At 43.5% G+C, this 24,433-nt stretch overlaps 4 non-coding genes across 4 annotated transcripts; 2 read left to right on the forward strand and 2 right to left on the reverse strand.

Moving 5' to 3' along the window:
- Nucleotides 1–5,115: 5,115 nt before the first annotated feature.
- TRNAE-UUC (transfer RNA glutamic acid (anticodon UUC)) lies at nucleotides 5,116–5,187 on the reverse strand. The gene has a single exon. It is a non-coding gene; the product is annotated as a tRNA-Glu (tRNA).
- Nucleotides 5,188–5,527: 340 nt separating this feature from the next.
- TRNAN-GUU (transfer RNA asparagine (anticodon GUU)) lies at nucleotides 5,528–5,601 on the reverse strand. Its single transcript has one exon. It is a non-coding gene; the product is annotated as a tRNA-Asn (tRNA).
- Nucleotides 5,602–6,252: 651 nt separating this feature from the next.
- Nucleotides 6,253–6,324, forward strand: TRNAH-GUG (transfer RNA histidin (anticodon GUG)). Its single transcript has one exon. It is a non-coding gene; the product is annotated as a tRNA-His (tRNA).
- Nucleotides 6,325–15,520: 9,196 nt separating this feature from the next.
- TRNAN-GUU (transfer RNA asparagine (anticodon GUU)) lies at nucleotides 15,521–15,594 on the forward strand. Its single transcript has one exon. It is a non-coding gene; the product is annotated as a tRNA-Asn (tRNA).
- Nucleotides 15,595–24,433: the final 8,839 nt, after the last annotated feature.

Here is a 24,433-nt window from a genome sequence, read left to right on the forward strand (position 1 = left end):
GAATAATCTCCTTGTTACAACCCCCAAGGCCAGACCCAGAAGGGAGTATGTCTGGGATCATGAAAGCATGGACCTTGGAACACTGGGTTGGCATCAGGCATGAACGCTGCCTGCTGCTGGTGCTGCTGGTGCTGCTGCTGCTGCTGCTAAGTTGCTTCAGCTGTGTCTGACTCTGTGTGACCCCACAGACGGCAGCCCACCAGGCTCCTCCGTCCACAGGATTCTCTAGGCAAGAACACTGGAGTGGGTTGCCATTTCCTTCTCCAGAACGCTGCCTATGCACTTGCTAGTTGTTCCAAAGACTAGTCCAGAAGGGAACGGCCTGGGGTAAACACAAGGAGATCTGGACTATGTCGGTGTAGTCCATGACATTTAGGTGTACATGATTAACACAGCATGTGTCTTGAGAAAGATAAGATCTGAGAAAGTCTTGTAGTCTGCAATTAGGACTAAAAGCTGGACTCAGAGTGGACTCTGCACGTCAGCCCAATAGAGGCTGCAGGTCCCCTGACCCATTGCACCAGATTTCGTTTTCTGTCTTCATTCTCGTCACTTGCTCCCAGGCCATTAGGGCAACAAGAACCAACTAAGGGGATAAAGAACCTAAAGTCAAAAGAAGTATAGTCACCATGACAGTCTGTGTTTCCTGGACCTTGGTCCTCCGCTAGGTGGTAGCCCAGTGATGTGAATAGTTCACACTTGGCCTCATGGCTGGTCTTTTGTTCAATTCAAGCATGTAATCAAGAGCTGACTTGGATAAGAGATTTACCATTTTAAAACAGCCAAATGCCCTGAGACCTTCAGGCTTGGCTATGGCACTGTTTAAAACATGAAGACCTGGTTAGACTATTAGACTTGAAATCTGATGAAACAGAACAAAGGAAAGTGACAAGAGCCAGAGGGATCTCCCATTTCTGAGGGAAAGCAAGAAAGAAACACTGAAGCTTAAGAGAAATGAGCTGGCAGAGCAATGAAATGAAGGGGAATAATGGGTGGTGGATGGGAGGAGTCCCACTGATCTTGACTTACACAGAGCTCTCTCACGCCTCTGATCTGTGCATGTGCTCTAACTCCCGCAGGCAACATCCAGGAGCTCTCAGATTCAAGGGGTGAAAACTTTCAACTGGTATTTTGTTTTCAAATCAGGAGATTTGAGATTCTGACTCCTGACTGAGATGTGGGTTGCTAATCCAGATGTGAAAATCCTGGGTCCTTGCTTCCAGGGAAAGGCAATACAGGCCCCAAGCAGAAGCCTATGTTCTCCTTCCACTGAAGCACTGTCTTAATTCTTTCTGGAGATATTGCTCCTGGTATATGGTGCAATTGAATTTTGGACATCACATAGTCTGAAATTGGAGCACTGAATTCAGGAGAGGGTGGGGAGCTACAGTGGACCGGTTGCCTCAATGTGAAAAATGTTCATTCAAAAACTGGGTAGAATCATCTCTTTTTTGGAAAGACACTGATGTACTCTTTTCAGAAGGTTTTGTTTGAAAATACAAGAAATATAAAGACATCTTGGATCCCAAAGAAACCCTGGAGATAGATCTAAGCTCATTGAACTAAGCAAGAGCTGGAAACAGGTTTGGAGCACACCAATCAGCCTTCCAAGGATACACAGTTACAAAGAACTAAATTCTGCCAACATAAGAAAATTACTTTGAGGGCAAATTTTACCTTTAATTCCCAGAGCTTTGGATGAAAATATTTCTTTTATGTCCACCAACACTCTACTATTTAGGGCTTTTTGTTATTTGATTTAAATGGTAAGGGCAAATAGGATGAGATCACTGCTGAAATGACAGCAAAAGTCAACCATGTAGGGAATCTACCTGAAAAGACTCAATAGGAAGCTTTGATTCCAATTAGGTTCATGCTCCAAACCCACTTAGTTGATAGACCAAGGGACTGGAGGTCTTCATACCACACTCTGGAATGTGCTTTATGAGAACCTAGGCTAGTGTTTCTTTCATCCTTTGCTCTTTCAAACCACTCTAGCTCTGGAGGTCTCAGCAGGTTTCAGACATTGGAGACATGACTGAGGAAGTCATGTCACAGAACAATTTGGGGGCTCACAGGAACACCTTTAGTTAAATGATTTCAAGGCCAGACTGAGTCAACTGCCCTCCCATAACTTGCTCCTTACCTCCTTCAGAATAAAAGTTTCTGCATATTCCAACTATAAATGGAGAGGTGACATGTCTTATGGACTCAGAAGCCTCCTTCCAACCAGTTTTGACTGTCATTTCTCCTCAGCACCATGGTGAATGTAAAAGCTTCCATTTAGCTTAATAACCAGATGCCAGCAGTGTTACTTCAAATTTCTCTTTGTCAGAAAAGCAAATATTTAAGTGTTACTTTTCTAAGCTCTTTTTTAAAAACAAACAAAAAAAAATCCTGGGATGGACAAAAAAATGTTCTTCTTTGAGTTATTTCTATCCAGGGAACAAGTCTGTAATGTCAACAATAATACAATTCTCCATTTACCTCTGTTGCTGAGAGAGGGGGCCCGGGGTTTGAAGAAGGAAATGCTGCAGGATGGCACAAATAAATGAAAATCTAATGAGAAGAAGCAGAGGAATGGTGAGGCAAGTGGGACAGAAAACTGAGGCTTCCAAGGTAGTTTAAGTCTTGCTTTGTTTTTACTGAAAAAATAAATGCCTGATTAATATGTGGGCAGGAGGAAATGTTTTTTAATTTGTATATGTGGGCACAAGAAAGTGATATGATACTAGAAATCCATAACTTTTCAGTATGCTGAAGTTCCTAGTCATCTTTGTATGGTGCCATTGTTCTACTGTGTTTAGTATTGTTGTAGTGATACCCTTGGTTAGAAGTGAGTGATAATAAGTGGAGTGGGTCCCCTCCTACATTCTTGGTAGGAATGTAAATTGGTATAGCTACTTAGGAGAACAGATTGGAGGTTCCTTAATAAACTAAAAAAGCAGAGCAAAGGCTAACAGTTATATCAAGAGAACACACTGGTCATAGCAAAGACCCTTTTCCAAGAACACAAGAGATGACCCTACTCAAGGACATGGCCAAATGGTCAATTCTGAAGTTAGATTGACTTGCTTCCCTGGTGGCTCAGAGGTTAAAGCATCTGCCTGGAGTGCGGAAGACCTGGGTTCGATCCCTGGGTTGGGAAGATCCCCTGGAGAAGGAAATGGCAACCCACTCCAGTACTCTTGCCTGGAGAATCCCATGGAGGGAGGAGCCTGGTAGGCTACAGTCCATGGGGTCGCAAAGAGTCGGACACGACTGAGCGACTTCACACCATACTCTTTGCAGCTGAAGATGGAAGAGCAATATACAATCAGCATAAAAAAGACACAGAGCTGACTGTGGCTTAGATCATCAGCTCCTTCCTGCAAAATTCAGGCTTAACTTGATGAAAATAGGGAAAACCACTTCAAATCCCTTATGATTACACAGTGGAGGTGACAAATAGATTCAAGGGGTTAGATCTGATAGACAGAGTGCCTGAAAAACTATGGATAGGAGTTTGTCACATTGTATAGGAGGCAGCGACCAAAACTGCCTCCTATAGAAAGGAGAATCTCAAAGAAAAAGAAATGCAAAAAGGCAAAATGGTTGTCTGAGGAGGCTTTACAGATAGCTGAGGAAAGAAGAGAAGTAAAAGGCAAAGGAGAAAGGGAAAGATATACCCATCTGAATGCAGAGTTCCAGATAATAGCAAGGAGAGATAAGAAAGCCTTTTTAAGTGAACAATGCAAAGAACTAGAAGAAAAAAATAGAATGGAAAAGACTGGAGATCTCTTCAAGAAAAATGGAGAGATCAAGGGAATATTTCTTGCAAGGATGGGCATGATAAAGGACAGAAACAGTAAGGATCTAACAGAAGAAGCAAAAGACAATAAGAAGAGGTGGCAAGAAAACACAGAAGCACTATACAAAAAAGGTCTTAATGACCAGGATAACCGCAGTGGTGTGGTCACTCACCTAGAGCCAGACATTTTTGAGTGTGAAGTCAAGTGGGCCTTGGAAGTATCACCAAGAACAAAGCTAGTGGAGGTAATGGAAATTCCAGCTGAACTATTTAAAAGCCTGCTGCTGCTGCTAAGTCACTTCAGTTGTGTCCGACTCTGTGTGACCCCATAGACGGCAGCCCACAAGGCTCCCCCATCCCTGGGATTCTCCAGGCAAGAACACTGGAGTGGGTGGCCATTTCCTTCTCCAGTGCATGAAAGTGAAAAGCGAAAGTAAAAGCCTAAAAGATGATAAAAGTCCACATAGTCAAAGCTGTGGTTTTTCCAGTAGTCATGTACTGATGTGAGAGTTGGACCATAGAGAAGGCTGAGCACCGAAGAATTGATGCTTTTGAACTATGTGTTGGAGAAGACTCTTGAGAGTGCCTTGAACTTCAAGGGGACCAAACCAGTCAATCCGAAAGGAAATTAATCCTGAATATTCATTTGAAGAACAGATGCTAAAGCTGAAGGTCCAATCCTTTGGTTACCTAATGTGAAGAGTCAACTCACTGGAAAAGACCCTGATGCTGGGAAAGATTAAAGACAGGAGAAGAGGGCAATAGAGGATGAGATGGCTAGATAGTATGACTGATTCAATGGACACAAATTTGAGCAAACTCCTGAAGATAGTGAAGGACAGGGAACCTGGCTTGCGTGCTGCAGTCCATGGAGTCACAAAGAGTCAGACATGATTTAGTGAGTGAACAACAACAGCAGAGCTACACTGCTTTCTTCGCCTTTGCAGGAACTGATAAAAACATCAAATGTGTGGGTAAAGGTGGCACAAAGAATATGTCTTTATATAATAGCTCCAAATGAGTAAAATGGCAACATTCCAAGCTATGAAAAATGAACGCCTTTATATTTAATTTAAACTCGTCCTGCTAAGTTGCTTCAGTAATGTCCGACTCTTTGCACCCCTGTGGACTGTGGCCCACCAGGTTCTTCTGTCCATGGGATTCTTCAGGCAAGAATTCTAGAGTGGGTTGCCATGCCCTTCTCCGGAGGAATTTCGCGACGATGGAACTCGCGTCCCTTATGTCTCCTGCGTAGGCAGGCGGGTTCTTGACTGCTAGTGCCACCTGCAAAGCAGCAAAAAATAAAATAAAATAAAAAGCACACTTTCCCTGACCGGGAATCGAACCCGGGCCGCGGCGGTGAAAGCGCCGAATCCTAGCCACTAGACCACCAGGGAACTTCATGATAAAGAGGAATTAATTTTAAAGGTGTATGTAAAGGGGTTAATAAATATCAATACAAACAATGGACGGAACCCACCGTTGAAAGGAACCCGGAGGGCAACGATGAAATGACTCTGTTCTTTCGATCCTGGTTTCCAAGTGACCTACCTGTTTTCCTCCAGAGCCAACATTCTTTTGTGAAGATCAGCGATAATCATGTCTTTGCTTAGCCTGTTGAGAAGATATAGGTGACAAGGAGGGTAAAGGAGTCCTAGTTTCAAATTTTCAAGAAAGAATGTACAAAGCAGAAATGACCGCAAATCCTCAGATTACGTCCTAAAATAGGAGAGGGGGCGTCCCTGGGTGGGCTCGAACCACCGACCTTTCGGTTAACAGCCGAACGCGTTAACCGATTGCGCCACAGAGACTCTGGGACAACCGCGTTTGTCTCCTACCTCGCCCACAACTTCATCCGGCAGAAAGCAAGCACGCCTTCCACTCTAGGGGGAGCTCCCTGCTTTTAGCAGGACAGTAGTACCCCTTCCGAAGCTTATGAAAACGGGAGGAACCAGCGGGGAAGCCGGAAGTTGGGCATTTCGAAGGCAGAAGTCCAGCCAAACGTCCCTGTCGCGCCTGGCTCCCCACCCAAGGCAGATGCAGCGCCCCGGAGACGCCCCGGGCCTGAGCCGAGGAGGGCCCGAGGGAAGCTGACGCCGGCTGGGCTCAGCAGTGGTTCTTTCGGTTCTTTTCTCCGCCTTATCTGACCTCCTGAGCCGTTGGCGCTGCCCTCCCTCCGCTAGGTTGCGGTCGGTGGGCGTGAGTCGGAAGGAGGCTTTGGGAAGGATCGGTCAAATCGGGAAATGTAACGAGGAGGAGAGGCAAGGTCAAAGCAAAGATACTTCCCAGGACACCTGTTTCGAGGCGCGGGCTGAAAGAGATGAAAATTGCATCAGAATGGGAAGAGAATAACGGAAGGAAGACGTGACGGAAACGCAGGAGTACTTGACGGTTGTTCAACGAAACCACTATACTAAAATGTAGGAGTTCAAAGACGCAGCTTATTGCCAGCACGGTAGCGCGCCGTGATCGTATAGTGGTTAGTACTCTGCGTTGTGGCCGCAGCAACCTCGGTTCGAATCCGAGTCACGGCAGTGTTTTTTTCTTTTGCATTGTATCTATAACACCTCTTTAGTCACCAAACGAAGTAAGGTCAGGAGAACGGAAGTCAACCCAATGGTGCTCTAGGCTGAAACACTCTGGACTTGATCCAGGTCTCACCATTTACTAGAAAATATCTAAAGATCAGTTTCAAACTCTAAATAAGTCTTATGTGTAGCTTCCACAAAAGAAATTGTGTACTCAGACAAGAATCTTTGTGTGTGTATAGAAATAGTTCTCGGAGAAGGCAATGGCAACCCACTCCAGTACTCTTGCCTGGAAAATCCCATGGACGGGAGAGCCTGGTAGGCCGCAGTCCATGGGGTCGCTAAGAGTCGGACACGACTGAGCGACTTCACTTTCACTTTTCACTTTCATGCGCTGGAGAAGGAAATGGCAACCCACTCCAGTGTTATTGCCTGGAGAATCCCAGGGACGGGGGAGCCTGGTGGGCTGCCGTCTATGGGGTCGCAACACGACTGAAGCGACTTAGCAGCAGCAGAAATATTTCAAACAGCAGTGAGGCTTTTTTACACAAAACGAAATAGAATTTAAATAAAGAATTTATAATATACTCCAACCCAGTCATTGTCTTCACTGGATTCTCTGACATCTTACCCACAATTTTTATCCTAAAAGGAAATTATTAAAAGGTGTTCACAGAACAAAATACACAAAACAATAAAGGGCGGTTATTAGAATATTGCCATGTGTAATCATTACCAGAATCACGACAGAGAAATTTTTTTTGTCATTCAAGCATGCCCCTTTGATACACTTACCAGATAATGCCCCCGCATCCTGTACTACTTTAAACAATTCTAATGTCAACTATCGCAAATTAGGGTTTGTCCTTTCTTCAAGTTCAAGTGAATGTGTGTACAGTTTTCTATCTAGCTATTATCAGCCAACATTATGTTATATATATATATACATGTATGTATATATCTGTGTGTATTTGCGCTTCTCACACCTTAATTTGATACTAATGATAGCCATTACATTAACGTAAAACTACTTCATATATGATGAACATTGGGGTGATTTCAAGCTACAGTATCGGGAAAGGCTAATATGAATACCTTTCTATTATAACTTTCTTGTGTAACTTCACAAGTTATCTGAGAATAAATGTCTATTAGAGATAACGGAGCCAAGGACAAAAAATTGTTCAGGAAAGCAACACCATTGACCTTCTATGCTGGAGTGAGGGAGTGGAAGGGAACAGTGAGGCAAGTCAGAGGAAAGTGGAATTTTTACTGCCAATGAAGGGCGTAGCATCGTCAATCATTTCTCCACTCTCCAAGGTTCACTGAAGGAAGAATGGCCCATGGAATCATCATTCCAAACTGGTTTAGCACAGTCTGGGCTCTATAGGAGCATTCTCTGGGCATCTCTTCTGTAAGAGTGGACCTACAGATTTCTTGCTGTTCCCTAAGAAACAGTGGGAGAGACACCAGCCTGGTCAAGCCCCTGGGCTGTGCCACCCAAGCCCTCAACGAGGAGCATCATTCTGGGCCCTCGTGTCAGCCAAGAGAACCAACAAAGCAAGAGGTTGCTTCCAGCCACCACAAGTTCTCTGTCCTCCTGTTGTTAGAAAACGTTGATCCAACTCCTTCCCCAAGCACTAGAGGTGTGTTGGGACATTTTGCTTGTTGGAAGATTTCTGCTTGTTGGGAAACGTGGCTTATACTCCCCAAGAACACAGCTGGTGTGGAAAAGGGAAAGGGAGAAGGGAAAGCCATATGAGAGGCCTTAGAATTGGCTAGGCCTGGAAGGGAAAGTGCCCCTTGGTCCGGAGAGCCTCTGGCCTCCTTGTTCCTGGAAGGGGTGCCTCCACTGCCCCCACCTGATCCCCATTTGGCCCCAGAGGTATGAGGACTCTGGGCCACATTTCCCATGTCTTTCCACAACCCCTGTGGTGTGGCTTCTCTCTTGCTGGTGCCTGCCAGCCAGCCCTCAAGGGCTCCCCAGGCAAGTGCCAAGTCCAGTGGGTGGGGAATCCGTGTGCCCATAGACAGCACAGTCAGGAGGCTTGGCAAATGAAGTAGGACCCATCTATACATGTTGGTCATGAAACAGGAGGGCCATGAAAATGCAGGTGCTTACCCTAATTCCCAGGCAGTTGAGTACACAGAGTGGTGTGGCTCTTGCCTTGGGTCAGCATAGCACAAAGAAGCATTATGGAAGAGGTGTCATCTGCCATGAACCAAGGGATATCGGGAGACAGTGGCAACTCGAACCCCTCACTAGCATCACGTCCCTCCCACAGGTGGGGAAATCACAGCCATCAGCTTTCACAAGTGCAACAGACAAGGCTTACACCCTGGGAAAACACTTTCAAGACCATGGCATCTCTCTTGCAAGGTAACTAGGGACACAAAACCTATAGGCACAGTGCAGCCCCTGTCCCCTCCAGGGTTCACTTGGGGGTCACAACCCTCCTCTCCACCTGCCCTTCGCTATTCTTCTAAACTGCTTTTCCCAAACGAATTCAAGAGAATGCCCTCCAAACCTCTCCCACCCAGCCCCACACCCTCTCCCACACACAGGAGAACCCATAGCCCACCCACCAGAAGGATGGACCCACAGCCTCAGCGCTGTCTCACGTACTCCACCTGTTGCCTCTGCATCCTTGGTCTACCTCATCCCCCCTTCCCCTCTCCCTGGCTCTCCTCTTGCCCTACAGTGGAAGCAACATTTGTCCCAACAGGTCTTCAGCTTGAGCATCCAAGGGAGAGATGAAAACATCCTCTCTGCAGGGCAGAGACCATGGGAAGTTGAATTAAGAGCAGTTGGAGAAGTTGCCTAGATCACCATCCTTTTGGTATTCTGGCATCGATCTTTATACCCAACTTCTGATTATGGTGCTGATAATACTTTTGCATTTGTGGTAGTGAGATGAATTGAAAAGTCAAATTACTCAGGGAAATCAATATAAATTGAATGAAAGAGAATATTTTATGCCAGGAGCCATTGTGAGGAATCCCGCCCGTGGCAAAGGTCATGAGGAAGGAGGCTCGGCATATGCAAAGGCAGGATCGAGCCTCAGGGGTCCTCCTGGAGATTCTTGAGCATCTACCCCCAAAACCAGAGTCTGCCTACCTTACTGCTTTATGCTTCCACTTACACTTCTGATATTATGGGGGGCTGTTCCCCACCACCTCCGTCTGAGAAGGGGTTAACTTATAGCTCCAGTTAATAAATCCCCTGGGTATGACAAGAGTGTTTCAATCCACAAACTCCTCTGAAGGTTCTCTAGCTTGCCTGACAGGCTTGTCCGGCCACATGTGATTGTTCACAGCCTCCCAACCGTGAGAGGCACGAGATGCTTTAAACTTTCTAAATACAGATTCTTTTGAGAAGTTATAAAATTATTAGTATAGTATTAGTGGGTTGGTTAGAAATTATACTGGTGGAGGTTTTTCATTGTTAAGCCAGTATTCACTGCTAAGTCTCCATATCCCCTGCCCTTATACACATTAATGAATATAACCTGCATATAGGAGAAATAAGTATTAACCTTGATATTAATCATGTTAAACCTTAGGCTAAGTAAATTCTTTTCTTAATTATAACCCACTGCACCTTTGCCCTGTAGGAATGCAACTTTTTATCTGGTGCCTTCGGAGGATGGCGCCTGGTTTAAGAAAAATCACCCCTGGAAAAATAAGTTTTCTGGTTGACTGACCGTTATCAGAAAGAAAGGGTCATAAAATGTTAGCAGGCCCCTGGCCAGAAGATGATGTAAAACCCCTAAGACCTTTGTATACATTTGTATGAAGCACCTGATTTTGATAAATGTCAGGACTGCTGACCCTGCGTGACTTTGTAGTTTATCTCTATGTATAACAAAAAGTATATAAGCAGACCTGAAAAATAAAGAAACGGATCAGTTCCTGGAAAGACTGGTCTCCTTGTGTCGTTCCTTCTCTCACCTTCTGGCTGAATTCCCATCTGGAGCGTGGAGGCTTGCCAAGCCTATTAATTTTGCCGGGCCTTCTAAGATAGGAACGGGGAGGCACTTTGTGTCTCCACTACTTCGGGAGACCAGGAAGATGCCTGTGGCCTATGCAGGTGGTGCAAACTCCTTGTCTTGGAGTTTTATTGGTTTTCCACGTAAACCAAGTTATTCAGCCCCTTTTCTCCACTGGATTTTCCTACTACACTGTTCTTATCTAATCTCTCTTTATATCTTTAATTAATACTTAATTAAACAATTCTTTCCTGATTGCTGATGCCGTCCACCCTTCAAATTACCCTGGATCCACTGGGGCTGGACCCCGGCAATTTAAAAAATATATTCTGCTCTCGCTCAACTGACAAGTGCATGGAGATGGCGAAGACCTGGGAGGCCAGGTGGGTAGGCTGGTGCTGTGCTAGTCATTGATCTGTACCTGTTGCTGCTCCAAACACCAGGAGTCTGGGTCTCTTGTCTCAAGAGACGTCTGGGGAGGACCTACTTGCACTGTGTCGATGGACTTTTTCACCCAGTTTCCTTCTGGGAAGGCTAAGCCGATGTCTTACTGGATAACAAAGGAAGATATCTTAATAACCAAAAGTTATAAGACAATATTCTTGATATTTTTATTTATTAGGAAAATTCACATTAATACTATAAGAAGGTATCATCACACAGCCTCCAGCACGGTTATGTTTAAAAGAATTAGTACACCAAATGCTGACAAGAATGTGGAGCAACTGCAACCATAGCTGCTGGTTTGAAACCATTCTAGGGCCCTGTTTATCAGTTTCTAATGAAGTTAAACTTGCAGCTACTCCATGACCCAGCAGTAGCAGTACTTCTGTGAATGCAAAAGTACACAAAAAAGACTGGCACAGAATATTCACCAAAACACCAACAATATTCATCAATAACAATAACACCAAAATTAATACAACAGTACCAAAATTAAGAAGTGATATACATAGTAATATTTGGAGAAGGGCATGGCAACCCACTCCAGTATTCTTGCCTGGAGAATCCATGGACAGAGCAGCCTGGTGGGCTACAATCTACAGGGTCACAAAGAATTGGACATGACTGAACTGACTTAGCACATGCACACACATACACAATAATACAGATATGCTTAATGAAAATAATATTTTAAAAGCCAGATACAAAGAAATGTACATTCATTCATTTAAATTTCAGTAGCAATAGTAACCTCTGCAATAGACTTCGCAATAGCAATTAACTAACTGAGATTGGGTAACAAGTGCCTGGAAAGGGGCTCAGAGGACATTTCTGGGATGATGGCTATTTTCTATAACTTGATCTGGGTGATGATTATGTTTACTAAAATTTCCACAAATTGTGTTTTACAGATTTGTGCTTTTAACGGTACGTGAACTATATAGTTCAAAATTAGTGGCTGGTGAATGAAGACAAGTTGGTGTTCAGTTCAGTTCAGTCACTCAGTCATGTCCAACTCTTTGCGACCCCATGAATCACAGCACACCAGGCCTCCCTGTCCATCACCAACTCCCAGAGTTCACTCAAACACACATCCATAGAGTGGATGCCATCCAGCCATCTCATCCTCTGTCATCCCCTTCTCCTCCTGCCCCCAATCCCTCCCAGCAGCAGAGTCTTTTTCAGTGAGTCAACTCTTTGCATGAGGTGGCCAAAGTACTGGAGTTTCAGCTTTAGCATCATTCCTTCTAAAGAAATCCCAGGGCTGATCTCCTTCAGAATGGACTGGTTGGATCTCCTTGCAGTCCAAGGGACTCTCAAGAGTCTTCTCCAACACCACACTTCAAAAGCATCAATTCTTCGGCACTCAGCCTTCTTCACAGTCCAACTCTCACATCCATACATGACCAAAGGCTATACAAAACCACGGCCTTGACTAGACGGACCTTAGTCGGGAAGTAATGTCTCTGCTTTTGAATATGCTATCTAGGTTGGTCATAACTTTTCTTCCAAGAAGTAAGTGTCTTTTAATTTCATGGCTCCAGTCACCATCTGCAGTGATTTTGGAGCCCCCCAAAATAAAGTCTGATGCTGTTTCCACTGTTTCTCCATCTATTTCCCATGAAGTGATGGGACCAGATGCCATGATCTTCATTTTCTGAATGTTGAGCTTTAAGCCAACTTTTTCACTCTCCACTTTCACTTTCATTAAGAGGCTTTTTAGTTCCTCTTCTCTTTCTGCCATAAGGGTGGTGTCATCTGCATATCTGAGGTTATTGATATTTCTCCCAGAAATCTTGATTCCAGCTTGTGTTTCTTCCAGTCCAGCATTTCTCATGATGTGCTCTGCATAGAAGTTAAACAAGCAGGGTGACAATATACAGCCTTGAAGTACTCCTTTTCCTATTTGAAACCAATCTGTTGTTCCATGTCCAGTTCTAACTGTTGTTTCCTGACCTGCATACAGATTTCTCAAGAGGCAGGACTGGTGGTCTGATATTCCCATCTCTCTCAGAATTTTCCACAGTTTATTGTGATCCACAGTCAAAAGCTTTGGCATAGTCAATAAAGCAGAAATAGATGTTTTTCTGGAACTCTTGCTTTTCCGTGATCCAGCAGATGTTGGCAATTTGATCTCTGGTTCCTCTGTCTTTTCTAAAACCAGCTTGAACATCAGGGAGTTCATGGTTCACGTATTGCTGAAGCCTGGCTTGGGGAATTTCGAGCATTACTTTACTAGCATATGAGATGAGTGCAATTGTGCGGTAGTTTGAACATTCTTTGGCATTGACTTTCTTTGGGATTGGAATGAAAACTGACCTTTTCCAGTCCTGTGGCCACTGCTGAGTTTTCCAAATGTGCTGGCATATTGAGTGCAGCATTTTCATAGCATCATCTTCCAGGATTTGAAACAGCTCAACTGGAATTCCATCACCTGCACTAGCTTTGTTCATAGTGATGCTTTCTAAGGCCCACTTGACTCCACATTCCAAAATGTCTGGCTCTAGATGAGTGATCACACCATCGTAATTATTTGGGTCGTGAAGATCTTTTTTTATTTTTTTCGTACAGTTCTTCTGTGTATTCTTGACACCTCTTTTTAATATCTTGTGCATCTGTTAGTTCCATACTATTTCTGTCCTTTATCGAGCCCGTCTTTGCATGACGAAGAAGGTGTAGACCAAGTAGACCATGACAACTACTTTGCATTTTATACAAACTTGTTCTCATTTAGTGTAAAAACCCTCACTGGTATTTGAATTATCTTTAACAGCAAAATGGCTAAGCTCAGACAAGGCCCCTTAAGAGGCGGTATTTCACCCTTAGGGGCATTTCTTGCTCAACAGTGAGACAAGCAATCTTCCTTAGTTTCCATTTGACCAGCCACTGGCAGGTTTGTGCGCTTTGGGACTTATTCCTCTTCTCATGGCGTTGCGCTGTGTGGCCAGGAGTAAACTCTGCTCTCTGACCGCTTCTTAAGGGGTCTGGTTGCTGTAACTTGGATTTGTACTGAGGGTAATTGAAAGGTTGTTGCTGAACCACGAAAGAGGCCGGAATTCTTGGCCTCTGGAGGAGAAGAACTCATTCCAGGCCCAGAGGTGAGGCTTGATCACTCAGAGCTTTTGTGTAATAAAGTTTTATTAAAGTATAAAAGAGATAGAGAAAGCTTCTGACATAGACATCAGGAGGGGGCAGAAGTACCCCCCTTGCTAGTCTTTAGCTGGATGTTATATAGCCACTGCTGCTACTGCTGCTGCTAAGTCACTTCAGTCATGTCCGACTCTGTAGCAGTCTGCTAATTAAAGAAAGGAAATGTCTCAAAACTCAGAGAATGGCACCAGGTGAGTCATCCTGAGCCATAAAACGATTGGCATGAATCTTGAAGAAAGGCAGATTTCCATAAAATATATAGTTTCATTAACACAGATTAGGAGAACAATGTATAACATATTGATTTGTCAAGTCGGTTCTGAGTCTAAGGTAAGTACATAGTACATTAACATAGCTTAAGACAAACATTTCCATAAGAAAAATGCACTGGTTAGCTCAAGGTTTGAGAAAAGTTAAGTTCAGGTGGAACCAGGTGTCATTATGGCAACACAGAATTTTAAGAGAAACCTCTTTTTAAATTTGTCTAGAGAAGGGGTTGGGGGGGAGGTAACACTAGTTTGTTTCCTCCTGCCACTTAAGAGAGAGAGGGAAAAAATGTCTGACATTTGCAGCCTATTTCCTCCGTTTGGAGACCCCTGGCCTTCCTGCCTGTTACCCTCTCAGTAATGAAGCCACAACACAGCACTAACCATTATACAGTCACGATGCACCAGAAGCCCACAGGTAATTTCTTTGACGTAAACATATCCACACTATTTTTGCTGTTTAATTCTTAGATGCACATGCTCATGCTTTTCTCTGCTTCATGCCCTTCTCTGGTTCTGCCTCCCTATTCAGCTACTTAATAAAAACAATTTTCATCTCTCAGGATATGGCCTGTGCCTCCGGCTTTCTGGGTTGTCTCATCCATGCTTTTGCCAGCTGCTCTCGCACCTTTTCACGTGTCCTCTTTAGACCTGATCTCTTTCTTGCTGCAGCCAAACCGACCACATCTACTAAAGAGCTGCCCACAGGTGAAGATGGTCGAGTGCTGCTGCTGCTGCTAAGTCGCTTCAGTCGTGTCCGACTCTGCGACTCCATAGACGGCAGCCCACCAGGCTCCCCCGTCCCTGGGATTCTCCAGGCAAGAACACTGGAGTGGGTTGCCATTTCCTTCTCCAGTGCATGAAAGTGAAAAGTGAAAATGAAGTCGCTCATCTTGTCCGACTCTTAGCGACCCCATGGACTGCAGCCCACCAGGCTCCTCGGTCCATGGGATTTTCCAGGCAAGAGTGCTGGAGTGGGTTGCCATTGCCTTCTCCTATGGTCGACTGAACGCGGAGCAAATGCAGAGCCGTCACAGAGCCCACCGAGGGGGTGGGGGCGGGGGTCAGCTTCCCTCGGGACACCCTCGGGACACCCTCGGCTCAGGCTTAGGGCGTCTCCGGGACGCTGCATCTGCTGCGGGTGGGGAGCAAGGGGAGGCGGCGTAGCTCGGCGGCCCTTCCACCTTCGAGTTCGCCTGACGCCCGGCTTCCCCGCGGGAACGAACACGCTGCATCGACTCCACCTCTCGGGTTGTCTGAGGCTAGGAACCGGAGCCGCTGTCCTGCGAAAGGCTAGTGGCTGCTCCTGGCATGGAAGGACCAGTTACTCTTTAGCAAGGTTTAGTCCCTCGAGTCTCTGTGGCGCAATCGGTTAGCGCGTTCGGCTGTTAACCGAAAGGTTGGTGGTTCGAGCCCACCCAGGGACGACTGCCTCTACGATGCTTTTAGATATAGTTTAAGTGTTTGCTCTCATTTCTGGTTATTCATTCATCCTTTCTACGTAAATATGGAGGAAGGCCTCGCCTTCTTTAACCTTCTTGTCGCCCATGTCTTGTCCACAACAGAAGAACCTAAGTCAAGTTCACTGCTGATCTTATCCTCACAAAAGAGCCCCTGAAGAAAACAGGTCATTTGAAATCCAGGATTTTGCGAAAAGAGAGGAGAGTCAACATCTCATCGTCACCCTCTGAGTTCCTTTTAACAGTGAGGGTTCATTTATTGTTTGTACTAGTATTTATTGACCCCCATTTACAGTATGGTCCTCTGGTGGTCTAGGGGCTAGGATCTGTCACTTTTACAGCTGTGGCCCGGGTTCAATTCCCAGTCAGGGAAGGTGTGTTGTTTTTTGAGGGCTTCCCAGATGGTGCTGGTGGTCAAGAAACCGCCTGCCTACCGCCAGAGAAATAAAGAGACACGAGTTCAATCCCTGGGTTGGGGATATCCTCTGGAAGAGGAAATGGCAACCCATTCCGGTACTTTTGCCTGGAGAATCCCATTGACTGAGGAGCCTAGCTGACTACGGTCCATAGGGATGAAGAGTCAAACACGACTGAAGTAATTTAGCACGAGCAAGTCTTTGAAATGAATTTGCTTCTATGCTTTTATTATTACAAACAATACTGCAGTCATAATTCTTGTACACAGGCATATGCGTAGAGTGCCAGAAGGACAATTGTTCAATAAGAGAGTTTACATGGTTTTATCTATGGTTCCATTCTCTAACCTTCACTGGCTTATTAGCTATAACTCTTTTGTTATTTCAGTGACTGCTTTAGGCTTTAGAGCAGACATCTGTAACTTACCCCAGTTTGCCCTCAAGTGGTCACACCTCTTCACATTTCTCCATTACCTGCCTTTATGCTATCATTGTCATGCATTTTACTTCATATATATTATAAACCCCTTCTTTAAACTGTCCCAAATTTTTAAAGAGATTTTCTTGATAAAAAATAATCTTATATATTTTCCATGCAGATACCATATTTTGTCTTTCATTCCTTTACATACATCCAGAATTCTATCTGGTGTGGGTTTCCTTTTTCCTGAAGGACTCCTTTAACATTTCCTATGTTGTGGATCTGCTGGTGATGAAGTCTTTCAGCATTTGTATGTCTGTAAGTGACATTATTCATCGTATCTTTTATTTTTGAAAGATATTTCATGAGGGAAGATTAATAGAATTCCATGTTGACCTTTTTTCCCTCAGTTTTTTAAAGATGTTGCTCTACTGCCTTTATGTTTGTTTTCTATATCTAGCACACTTTATTGCTTTGGCTGCTTTAGAGATTTTTTTTCTTTTTATATGGATTTAAGCACTTTAATAGTAATGTGCTAGGTGTGTTTTTCATATTCCTTGTGCTTTAGTGATGAGAGAGATGAGCAGAGAGAATCCAGGCATTTGGAAAGGGTTTATTTCAGGTAGTCAGCAGAGTTCTGATATGAGCATGTTTGTGGAGAAATGCCCGAGATGAAAAAAAGAAACCTTGGGAAAGATCATGGGACAGTGCCTGGTATTCACATGGTATAGGCAATTGTACTTGTCTCCTTGGACGAGTGGCTTTATAATTCTCATTCAAATTAGAATATTTTCTGTCTTTTTTCTTCAAAAATCATTCAGCTCTGTTCAGGAGCTTCAAACACTCCCATGTTAGGCCTCTTAAAATTGTCCTAGCATTCAATGATGCTATGCATTAAACATTAAACTGTGATTTTCATTTCAGATGTTTTCAGTCAGTCATGTCTTTTTAATTCCATTTGGTGACTTTATTACATCAGAAGTTATAGTTTTTGTTCATCTCTAAAGTTTTATTTTGGCCATTTTTATATGTTCCACGTTTCTACAATTCTTTGGACAATGCGTCAAGGCTATGGTTATTCCTGTGGTCAGGTATGGATGTGAGAGTTGGACTGTGAAGAAGGCTGAGTGCCGAAGAATTGATGCTTTTGAACTGTGGTGTTGGAGAAGAGTCTTGAGAGTCCCTTGGACTGCAAGGAGATCCAACCAGTCCATTCTGAAGGAGATCAGCCCTGGGATTTCTTTAGAAGGAATGATGCTAAAGTTGAAACTCCAGTACTTTGGCCACCTCATGCAAAGAGTTGACTCATTGGAAAAGACTCTGATGCTGGGAGGGATTGAGGGCAGGAGGAGAAGAGGATGACAGAGGATGAGATGGCTGGATAGCATCACTGACTCGATGGATGTGAGTCTGAGTGAACTCCGGGAGTTAGTGATGGACAGGGAAGCCTGGCGTGCTGCGATTCATGGGGTTGCAAAGAGTCGGACATGACTGAGCGACTCAAATGAACTGAACTGAATGCAGTCATGATAACTGTTTTAAGTCCACTCTGTTGATTTTAACATGGCATCAGTTCTGGTTCAGTTTGGTTCACTAACTATTCTTCCCCTTATATCACATTTTCCTGCCTCTTTGCATGCCTGACATTCTTTATTGGATGCCAGATATTGCCAAACTTTACCTTCTTACGTACCGGTTATTTTGGTATTCCTATAAATCTTGAATTTTGTTCTAGCATAGAATTAAGTGACTTGTAAACGGTTTGATTTCTTTAAATCTGGGTTTTATGATTTTTTTTTAAGGTAAGTCACTCTAAGGCTGATTAATCCAAGTAGTAAGGCACAACTTTCTTTGAGTATTCTTCTCAATGTCCCTTGTGAGTAGTCTTGTCTGGCTTGGGGAGTGAGTACAATTGCCTGTACCATGTGAAGACCAGGCACTGTCCTATGATCTTTTCCAAGGTTTCTTTTTTCAATCTCGGGCATTTCTCCACAAACATGCTCATATCAGAACTCAGCTGACTACCTGAAAGAAATGCTTTCCTATTGCCTGGATTCTCTCTGTTCATCTCTCTCATCACTAAATGTGTCCTGTGAACTCTAGCTGCCTTGCTTTCCATGGACACTCAGCAGCATCTCCACGATCCAAGGAGTTGGCCTCAGATCCCCTCCTTGTGCTCAGCCTGGAAACTCTGAAAGCAGTAAGCTGGGCCCATGGTAGGTCTCACCTTGTTTGTTTCTCATCTCACACTGCCTGATTTCCAGTGTCTTGAAAACTGATATGTTATGCTTTTTATCTTTTTCTTTTCTTTGGGGGCAGGGGAGAAGGGTAGGGTGAGTTTTGGGGCAGAAAGGCCAATCTTATTTCTGTTACTCCACCTTTACCAGAAACTGAAGGCATCTCTTCATGTGTTCCCAGTTTGATTTCTGAAGGAGATGTACCATTTTTACAGAACAATATATTTGTCCAACTCTATGAAAAATCCTTTTTCTTCACATTTTTTCTAGTACAACAAGCTTTCTCTATGTCTATCTGACACTCTTACAAGGGGTGTTGGCCTCCTGACTCAACTAAGCAGGAGGTATGACAGACAGAGGACAATGTAGACATTACTCAGAGATACTGTATAGCATATGTCCAGCTAATAACTTCCAAAATGTTTAGAAAGTCTTTCAATAATTGTTACTGGTTTTAATGATGACCTACTTAATTGGGTCCAGAAAAGACTTACCAGAATGACCCTGGATTCCTTTCTACCAAATAGCGGATCAGTTCGAGGGGAATAATCACTGGTGCCAGACATTTATTCATTTTCCCTTCCTTTTGTGAATTGCATTTTTGCCTTCTTGGATGCTCACCATCTGTGGACTGGTCACCTTCTTACCCAAAGCTGGGTTAGTAATCCAATAGCTCTCTCTGTATAATTCTTGACAGGGCTTGGTTATTTCTGAAAATAGAAAAGAAACACTTGTTCGATTCGAGACCAAAGGTTGGAAGCAACAGAACCCTGCACCTGACAACGCTTCTTGTGCAGACCTGGATACCAAGAGCTGTTGGCCCTCCCTCTCTTGCTTCTTCTGCTGAATTTCACAAGCATTCATGAGCTCCTAGGCTTTTATAACCAGTGTTTGATCATTCTTTCTACCCTGTTCATGCATATTTTTATCTGCCTCTGTCCCTCACACACTAAACTGCCCCGTCCACCCGCATTCTTTTCTTCCTCTTCAGCTTTCTAGGATCTTGCCTTAGAATTCCTGCAATCACTGAGCACTCTAGTGTCAGGCCCTGCTCCAGGAGACATGCTGCATCCTCAGCAAACCCAATCTCTGCCTGTGGCGCCCCCTTCTGGAGGCATCAGAAAGTGTCAGGGCTGTGGTTCCTGGCTCCTCTGCCCACCTGGGCCTAGAGGCACTAGCAGTGTTTGAGACAAAAGAAGCATAAGGAACAATAGAAAAATTGATGAATCCAGATCTAGAAGGGAGGTAACTAAGATTAAAAACTCCCCACATATTCCATGTGTTTTACATTTCTTCAAATGACGTGATGGCTGTGTCCACCAATGTCCTCCTTTTAACCTGTACCCACACCTCCTTTTAACCTGTTAATCTATGGCCAATCTATAATCTATAAAAATATGCATGAGCATTATGTAAAAACAAGGTTTTTTAATTTCCACCTTAATTTGAAATTCTCCAGGCAAAATTATACATTAATGAATTTAGTGTCAGTCTAGGCACTTAATGATAGATCTTAAAAATGCAACTTGAGCTGAATCATAATAGAGAAATGCATGCTGGATTAATATATTGAATGATACCTAAAAACATTCACCCCCAAACTGTAAGTGGAATAATGATAACAATGATTTCTAGAATTATAAAAGTAAATTTCTATTTAAAAGCTATTAGATGGTATATCTAACTTACTGAAACACATAATTTTAAGTGTTATAAACTTAAATATGTATTGAAAATAAAGTTATTTTATTGGATCAGTAGAACCAGAAAAAGAAGCTTAGACAATTAAGTGTCATGAGGATTTTGAAGAGAACATAAATCCAAGGCATGTATAAACTAGAATACTCTGCAACCAATATTTTCTTCATTATTAGAAAAATCTGAAAGATAGCAAAAATAATTTTTAGATCAAAATTATTAAACCAGTGTGATGCATAAAAGGAGTCATCTCCAGAAATATAACATAAATATTCTCCATGCCATTATATGTCAATTTTTATAAGTCTTTAAAGTCTTTAAAAGTATTCAAGATTTCTCCTTATTGTCAACTTAATTTTTTTTCTTATACCTGGCACAGAGACCACTAATTATCTAGACCACTAACTTATCTCATTTTTAATTTTCCCCTGATTTAAATTTCAGCAAGAAAGAAAGTTCAGGGATCTGTGAAGGAGAAGAGAAAGAAAAGAGTCAAAAATGTATTTGAAGAAATAACGACTGAAATTTTCCCAAACCTGAAGAAGAAAACAGATATCCAGGTACAGGAAGCACAGAGGTCCCAAATAAGATGAACCCAAACAGACCAATACCAAGACATATCGTAATTAAAATGGCAAAAGTTAAAGACAAAGACAGAATTCTAACGGCAGCAAGAGGAAAACAATGACTCATACACAAGGAAACCCCCATACCAGCTGATTTTTCTGCAGAAAGTTTTCAGGCCAAAATGAAATGACATGACATATTTAAAGTGCTGAGAGGGGAAATGTACAAACTAGGATACTCTACCCAGCAAGACTGCCACTTAGAATTGAAGGAGAGATAAGAAATTTCTCAGACAAGAAGGAAAGTTCAAGAAACCCCCATGGATGCTACCCAGTGGGATCCTGGGACAAGCAGCTCAGTGACTACTCCACTTTGGAAAGACGCACTATGGCATTTGTACTGCGAACCAGAATTCCTCTGTCTTTGGACTCAGACTGGACCTGGAACTGGGTCAAGACAAGACAAGACTAAGCGCCATGATCACAGGGCAGCTACCCCACTGACAGCACTGATGCAGACAATTCTGGGAAGCTCTTGAGTACTTTCCCCTCTCTTTGACTTATGACCCACCAGCTCCCTTCATCCTCCCACCACAGGAAAAAATGCTTCCCTTTTGTGTCCTGTCAGAACCCTTTCTGCTGCCTGCAGGGCACAGAGAGCCAGGCAAGAGCCAATGGGGCAGATGCACTTTCCTACGGGTCTCTCCCAAGGAAGGTGGTTCTAGAGCTCAGGCTGACCCAAGACCCCACTGCCCACCAAGACGACCCGGAGGAGTCCCAGGGTGCTGCAGAGGGTGGGGGCTGACAGCCTAGCATGTTCCTGCAAGCCCAGGGCGCACCTGCCCTGCACTTAGGGGAGAGGGTCATAGAACAGTGTCTGAAGCTTCTCTACAGCCTAAAGAGAATGGATTTCATGTTCTTGAAGGGGCAAGGGGTCCTTTCCACCAGCACAAGGCCTTTCCCTGGCCTTGGAGGACAAGTCTTGCAGAAGTTGGTTTTGAGGGAGACACCAAGGAATGCCAAGAGATGCCAAGGCAGCAATAGCTGCCCAATCAGTGATCTTGAGTTGAGACATCTGCAAGTTACTCTCAAATGAGGGAGCAAGTCATATATCAGTTCAGTTCAGTTCAGTCGCTCAGTCGTGCAGAGTGAGAAAGCAAACACGGGAAAATGTTGACTATGCATGTTGCAGTACAGAATATATGATGTTAGTATTTCAATTTTTTTGTTATATTTCAAGTATTTTATGTTTTTGTTTTCTATTGAGTTTTGGGAACTCAAGTTCCAGTTTCTCATTGGATGAAAGCAAGACATTAAATTTCTGAGATGAAGGGAGAATGAAGGTGAATGGCTGCTCAACCCTGGCATCTCAGCCCCTCCAGCCTGGGCAACACCTAGGAGCCTGGGGCAGGGCCTCACTACTTCCTCTGACCTGGCTCCGGGGGCCTCTCCTGATAAGCCCACAGGTACTGCCTCCTTTTTGCACACCAACAACTCAATTCATGAAGCCTGAAGTTCTTTATCTACCTATCTTTGGCTCCATTTCCTGGTGCAGAGTTGGGTTTTCTTTTCTTATGTCACGCAAAAAAAAAAAAAAAAAAAAAACAGGAGTATGGGTGATTGAGATAAGCCAATGTAAACTATAGCAAAGAGTTTGATTTTATTTTAAATGTACTAAGTTCATTCTCATCTGTCCCTAGAATCCCAATATTTACAATATCTCACCCAGAAAATATGTCTATTACAGCACCATTTCATTAGTGAAAGCTAGAGCCGCCTTGACAGCAGGAATTTCACATTTGGGAGTAGCTTCTGAGCATGCACAGACATGGGGCACATCCAATGCTCCCAATGGCCTGGCTCTAGGTTTGTTCACTGTGGATTCTCCTTCCCTTCTCCAAGTCACATTGCGCAGGTGAGTCAGCGGTAAATCCTGCTTTATGGCTGCCAGTAATAATCACAGCTGGTGCAGGGATTAAAAGCAAACCTAGACTCAGTTCCTGTCAAGTTAGATGGCAGACAGTGCAGTTTGGATTGAAGGACTACAGAGAATGTAGACTACTAGCCTGGCTGACAGATGGTATGTTTCCTTCAATATTTTGTAGCTTTGTTCTTGGACAGCTTGCTTCCTGACAGGATGCAGTAGGAAGCACAAATGGGATGTGCTGATCTTTTGCAAAAAAGGTTTAGTTTGATCAGAATGTAGAACACTAAACAAGATAATTAGAAAATTTCTTCAGAAATTCAAAGTCATCAGAAACAACAAAAACATACCAGTCAGGAGACAGTTCCAGGTAATAAGGACAAAATTTAGAAACTTTAATTGGAACATGGGGAAATATCAGTACCACAACACACACAATTCTTAACCTCGCTCACATATGTATAATATAGAGGCATATGTTAAATATGTCTAATAGCTATATCCATACACATATAAGCATGTAGATATGACAGTTTTTAAACAATGGGAAAATTTATACCTTGAGCATATATGAGGTAATGTTATTGAAATAATGGTAATGTACTTAAATTTGATCATTGATTATGGTTGTATAGGACAATGCCCTTAATATCAGGAAATACATGCTGAAGTGTTTAGCAGTGAAGCAGGCTTTTTGTCTGCATTTAATAAAGTGATATGAGTGTATGTGTCAGCCCAGACAGAGAAAAGGAAAAAAAAATGACTGTTAATTGCTGTATTTAGAGGAACAGAATAGAGATGTTTGTTGTATGAGTCTTTCCAATTTTCTGTTGGTTTGAAAATTTTCAAGGTAAATAATTGTGGGGGAGAGGGGTCAGAAATGATTATAAAACACAGGAAGTTGCGAAGAGCTGAGTCCTGGACTAAGTATTGGCTCTCAATGGGTCTCTCCCTTGCAGAGGGTGTGACAGTGACCAGTGCCACTTACTGGTACAAGAAAACGTTAGTCACTGGTGTAGGGTACAAACCTATGTAAAGGTCCCTTCCTGCCACCCAGGATTTGCCCTCCTTAGAAGAATCAGCATTCTAACCTGGGAATCTGGTAAGTTGGAGGCTATCTTACATGTTTTACAGCTTCTGAATGAGATGTCCTGATTTCATATTGAAAAGTAAAAGACAAACAGAGGGTATGAGAAATTTATTTTCAGGAAAAAAAACTCCAAATGAGACTGGAGTAATTTGAAAGCTGCCAGTTCCATCTAGGAGGCCTTTCCTGGTGGTTCAGGGATGAAGAAGCTGCTTGCAATGCCAGGAAACATGGGTTCAATCCCTGGGTCGGGAAGGTCCCCTGGAGGAGGGCGAGGCAACCCACTCTACTATTCTTGCTGAATCAGATGCAACTGAAGTGACTGAGCAGCAGCAATTCCATCTAGGTATGTTAGATCTCTCTCTGTGGGTCCTAAACACAGGCCTCTAGGATGGAACTTTTGCTGAAGTATAGCAGTGAACAGCAGACTCTCAGGATCCTTCTCTGGAAAAAATTC

This window comes from Budorcas taxicolor, chromosome 3 (assembly GCF_023091745.1).
Source record: "Budorcas taxicolor isolate Tak-1 chromosome 3, Takin1.1, whole genome shotgun sequence".
Taxonomy (NCBI): domain Eukaryota; kingdom Metazoa; phylum Chordata; class Mammalia; order Artiodactyla; family Bovidae; genus Budorcas; species Budorcas taxicolor.